We start from the raw sequence: 6,435 nt of genomic DNA on the forward strand, positions 1-6,435 counted from the left end.
CACATATCTTTAATGTGTATTTTTACTAGTAATAAATCAATTGAAGAGCTCTGTAATTCAATTGTTACTAGTAAGAATTCAATTAGAGAGCTCTATAATGGTAATTGTTACTAGTAATAATTCAATTAGAGAGCTCTATAATTGTAATTGTTACTAGTAAGAATTCAATTAGAGAGCTCTATAATTGTAATTGTTACTAGTAAGAATTCAATTAGAGAGCTCTATAATCATAATTGTTACTAGTAACAATTGAATTGCAGAGCTCTATAATTAAAAATGAATGGAAGTCAATGGAGACATATGACTAGTAATAAATGAATTGTAGAGCTCTCTAATTGGAATTGTTACTAGTAACAATTGAATTAGAGAGCTCTATAATCATAATTGTTACTAGTAAAAATTCAATTAGAGAGCTCTATAATTGTAATTGTTACTAGTAAGAATTCAATTAGAGAGCTCTATAATTGTAATTGTTACTAGTAAGAATTCAATTAGAGAGCTCTATAATTGTAATTGTTACTAGTAAGAATTCAATTAGAGAGCTCTATAATCCGAATTGTTACTAGTAACAATTGAATTGCAGAGCTCTATAATTAAAAATGAATGGAAGTCAATGGAGACATATGACTAGTAATAAATGAATTGTAGAGCTCTCTAATTGGAATTGTTACTAGTAACAATTGAATTAGAGAGCTCTATAATCATAATTGTTACTAGTAAAAATTCAATTAGAGAGCTCTATAATTGTAATTGTTACTAGTAAGAATTCAATTAGAGAGCTCTATAATTGTAATTGTTACTAGTAAAAATTAAATTATAGAGCTCTTTAATTGAATTGTTACTAGTAAAAATATAATTACGACGAGTAACGCTGGGACGTTTTTATGCTGAAAGGGCCTCCCATAGTATCTCCGTGTTTATTACAGAGGGGGGAGGGTCTGATTTGTGCATCTGGGCGTCACAGAGATCACGCGCTCTGTATGCGTGCATTGCATTCATTCAGAATGATTGCCTTAGTATTATTACACAATAAATACTAAATGGCTAGTATAGCAAAACCAAGTTAATGTGTGGTTCCTTTAGTTTAACTTGTTTTCCTTTTTTTTTTTTTTTTTTTTTTTTTAATGTTTTAAATGTAATTAAAACATTATGTAACTGAGTACATAAATGAACGTGAGTAATCTTACCTGATGCTGATATTACAATGGCCGGTATTAACAGTTTACGCGATCTTGCAAAAAATACACAAGGAAACGCGTTGTGAAATAAAATATCACCGGCAATCACAGACATTCGCATTCGGACGGGATTAGTTTTCTCAGAGGATCACTGAGTTTGCTGAAAAACAGTAGGTAATTTGCTCTGGAATTATCACAGAGGTTGTGTGAGAAAAACACAGACGTGGCAGATTCGGATGAGATTAAAATCACCAAGTACGTCTGTGAAACGCAGATTTCTCTAACCACCCCCTGTAAAACTAGTCCCGTCCGAATAGGGCTTTAGTAACCAAAATATGCACATGTAACTCTAATAACTCAAATAACTCTCACAGGATATCAGTAAAAAGCAATGGAATCTCATCGTCAGTTCAGTTCCAACAAAAACAGTATGACCAGGTGAATGTCGCGTGGCAAAAGTTTTCTTCTTCTTCTTGCTTTTTTACGGCGGATCGCAGACAAATATGTGCATTACCGCCACCTATCTTGAAATGGACCATTGACACTTCCTATACTATAACCTCTCAACCAACATAAATTCTCCTTATTTACCCGCACAGAGGCTTCATAGAGTTTCATCCGGCGCTGCGTGTTCAGCTCCTCCGTCCACTCTCAGCCCCCGTGACAGAAAAAAAAAAACAAGAAAAAAAAATACACCTCATTTAAATACGCTCGTTTAACCCAGTATTTCCCAAATATTCTACCATTAAATTTATTATACTCTTATCTGACTTTAATAAATTTTTAATTGTAAACTTAACTCCTATATTATTTATTTCCTTCTTCAACTCTTTCCTTTCTACATTATATCTCCTGCAGTCCATTACTACATGCTCAACTGTTTCACTAACTCCACATGCCTCACATAAACCTGTTGGACTCTTACCTATTAAATGCAATGTACTATTCAATCTTGTATGCCCCAATCTTAATCTTGTAATCATATTCTCCTCATATCTACTCCTACCTGATATTCTTCCTTTACCCACTATTGACTGTATTTGATGCATATGTCTACCTTTTATTTCATTATCCCAATATTGCTGTCATATTTTCAGAATATTCTTTTTAATAATTGACTTAATTTCTGACCTACTAAATAAAATCTGTGTATCTACTATTTCTCGTTCTATTGCCTTTTTTGCTAATGCATCAGCCTCCTCATTACCTCTCAACCCAATATGAGCTGGAACCCACAAAAACTGTACCTCTAAACTAGCTTGTAATCTTTATTTGACCCTCTAACTTTAGCACTCACAATTCTAAAAAAAATCTAACTACCTTTCTAATCTTTTTGTATTCTATTTTCTTTTCATTTATTATGCAATTTTATATATGTGTGTCTGTATGTGTGTGTGTGTGTGTGTGTGTGTGTAAAGACCTCTAACACTAGCTTGCTCTATTCTTTTTTTAATTCTGTCTGTTTTCTTTTCATTTATTATATTATTTAAAATCCCGTGCTACGTGTGCTGTGTTAACCTTGCAGAGACTTGTTATAGCACTTATATATCATTGCTCTTTTAGTTGTTTTTGATTGCTTCCACTGTCTTCATTTGTAAGTCACTTTGGATAAAAGCGTCTGCTAAATGAATAAATGTAAATATGTAATATGCAATGGTAGGCTAAATATCACTTTAGATTTCCAAACATTAATTTGGCCATTAATTGTAATAATCCAGTGAGATTTCTGTCTGACAGCAGGCAGTGCTCCACACATAGATATGATCTGATCATCATTAGTCTGTCTGGAATGACATACAAACTGAGAGAGAATAAATCCAGAGGAACTGTGACAACAAGATGCTTCAAGAAACCTACTGTTAAATTCAATAACATGTGTCCTGATTTACATATGAGTGTAAAACCTGAATTGAAATGTTCATATAGAAATCAGAAACAAAACACACCTTTAGAAGTTGAAATAGAAGACTTTATTGATTTTAAAATACTTTATAACTTTGAATGTCATTCTGGTTCAGAACACCTGCAGTATCTTCCTCTAGGGGGCAGTAATACCGGAGACTCAATGGAAGGCTGCACAAGCGATTTTTGAAAGTCAATAGCATGAATTCTCCATCGCTTTTGACAATGAAAACTACTGTACAATATTCTATAAGAAATATGTAACAAGACACAGTCTTTGTAGCTGAGATAGAAGACTTTATTTATTTGAAACTAAATTATGTATTGGTTTCATTTTCAATAGTATGAGTTCTATTATAGTTATTTGGCTGAAACCACCATCAAAATGTTCTTCTGGGAACCAGTAACAAGACACACCCTTTAGATTTGAGAAGGAACACTGCATGCATTTTACATGAATTTATTAACAGATCTAATTGTAGTTCAATAGCATGTATCCTGAATTACAAATGTGAGTAAAACCTGTATGAAAGTGATCGTTTAAGCCCAGGTATCAAGACACACCCTTTGAAGTTGAGATGGAAAATTGAATACATTTTAAATGAATTTCTTAAAATATTTTGAATCTCAAACTGAATTAAAACATCTTCCTCTAGGGGGCAGTAACACTGGAGACTTTTTGAAAGCTTTTAAAATTAGATTTTTGAAAGTCAATAGTGTGACTTCTGCATCACTTTTGACAATGAAAACTACTGCAAAATGTTCTATAAGAAATCTGTAACAAGACACAGCCTTTGAAGCTAAAATAGAAGACTATATTTATTTGAAACTAAATTATGTATTGGTTTCATTTTCAATAGTATGAGTTCTATTATAGTTCTGTGGCTAAAACCACCATCAAAATGTTTGTCTAATCTGTCAGCAACTGTGGTGTTCTGCATCACCATGTCACACTCGGGTCATATAATACCCAGCTTCTTCTAAGATTTATTGCAAATCTAAGAGATAATTTATTTGAGCAGCAGGTTCAAGAGCTAAATGAGAATCCCATTCCCACCTATGTGATAGTGTGGGACAATGTCAGTTTTCACCGAGCTGCTCAGGTAAGGGAATGGTTTAACATAAAAGGGCAGTTTATGAACCTGTACCTCCCTCCATACTCGCCTTTCCTGAATCCGATTGAGGAGTTTTTCTCCTCTTGGAGATGGAAAGTTTATGGTAGACAACCCTACACAAGAGTAAATCTGCTGCAAGCCATGGATTTAGCCTGTGGTGATATAGGTGAGGAATCATGTCAGGGATACAGCACACAAGAGGCTTCTTCCCCCGTTGCCTCAGGAGGGACAATATTGCTTGTGACGTTGATGAAGTGCTCTGGCCTGACCCAGCCCAAAGACAAGAAGCACATTGATCATCACATGTTTACTCCTTTGATTTTATATTACAGTACATTGTAGGCTCTATACTGTACAATAAACAAATTTTTTGGCCCTGAACATTGTGCTTTCCATTTGTGAACAGTACTGACTGATCTATAGCTTTGGATGGTTGCAGGTTCAAAGAACAATAATTGCAATATCACAGAGACCAAGGACAAGTTTATGAGATGCAGGGTACAGTACTGTAAAAATAGGGATAGAAGGAGAAAAAAAACAAGCAAAGAGCAAAGCAGAGTAGTCATTTTTGATATATTTTTAGCTACTATGATACAATGTGTTTTCATTCATCAAAAGACAAATGACAGAAAAATATGAACTTTGTTTTGAGATTAAAAATGTATTTCTCCCTGAGAATTCAATTCAATTCAAGTTTATTTGTATAGTGCTTTTTACGATACAAATCGTTACAAAGCAACTTTACAGAAAATTACATTTCTACAATATTTAGTAGAATCTTATCAGTGGTGACTGTCAGTTTGTGTGCATATGACAGGATTTTTCAGAAAAAAATGTATACAAGACGTATTCAGCCAGACGATGAACATTATTAACAGCAATTATTATATGATGCAGTCACACTTGTAGCAATATAAGTTAGTTCTGTTGTTGATTCAGGGTCAGCATCATCTGGGGTCCTCTGAGGGTCAGCATCATCTCTTCTCAGGTGTTCTGGATCCAGACTGGAGCTTTTGTAAATCCCAGCTGTGGCAAAACATAGAAACACATAGAGACATCATTAGCATGGCTGCTGATCCAACATAGTAAAATTAGTTTAACCCAAGCTAAAGAATAAGAATGTGCATTTGATCAGATACAACTGCAGTCACAATTTAAGAGATACATTATTTGAATGCTTGGCGAAAGAGATGCGTTTTTAATCTAGACAATGTATTTTCTATTTGTTGCTGTATTGTTTACTGACTGCTTGATAGTGTATATCATTTTGAACACTTTGTTTATGATTTGAGAGCAGTGTTTGATTTTGAACACAGGTAAAACCGTTTTGAGGCGAAAGTTACATTTTGCAAGAGGAATCAGAGGTTTTGTAAATAGTGCTTGAAGATGAGGTTTTGTTGTCACTGTTTTCAGAAAATGGAGCACGGTTTCAGAAATTTGGTTTTAGCAATTGAGAAAAACTGTAATAGTAATAATATAGGCCTAATAATAACCACAATCAAATATTATGTTTACAATATTTCTTATTTAAATTCAAGTGAGCACTATAAGTGTTTGTCTTTATATCATTCAAAGACCTTGGGTGCATAAATTGCTCTTGTTTTGTTAATTATGAAAAAAACATTCCATTCCATTTTTTCATTATCATGTACTTTGTAGACGGTCCCTGGCTGGCCTAAGCGCTAGGGCGCTGCTGCTTAAGACTTTATGTGTTGCAACAAATCGAGGAGAATTAAAACAATTAAACTACGATGTGTGTTCAGTTCGACGTTCTATTGCTTTTCAGATAATCCATTTTTATACAATTACACTCATCCACTAAGAATTTATTGATTTTTTTTCTCGGCTGAATATATGTCTAACATCCAACGTCGAACGTCGAACTAACTTTATATCGGTGACTTCGGTATGGAGTTAAAGGTTAATATTATAACCCTTTCGCTAGTATTATATCACACTGTTAGTGTATATTAGCACCTGTTGTTGTTTTCTCGTTGTAACTGACAGAGCGTTTGGACAAGGAAGCTCTGCCCGAAACAAGCGACTTTTTCTTGGTACCGTTATTTTTCTCCTCCCTGAACTTCAGGACAATGGCCACAAGAGGGAGTTAAACCACCTTTTAACATTAGAAAACTGATGTACCGAGTATATTATTATGCAAAGTAATTAAAATTTGCACACACAAACAAATATCATCCTGAATTTTTTATTATTGCAGGGACTGCAGAAGATCCCCTTTT

The sequence above is a fragment of the Carassius gibelio genome, chromosome B15 (assembly GCF_023724105.1).
Source record: "Carassius gibelio isolate Cgi1373 ecotype wild population from Czech Republic chromosome B15, carGib1.2-hapl.c, whole genome shotgun sequence".
In the NCBI taxonomy this organism is placed as follows: Eukaryota; Metazoa; Chordata; class Actinopteri; order Cypriniformes; family Cyprinidae; genus Carassius; species Carassius gibelio.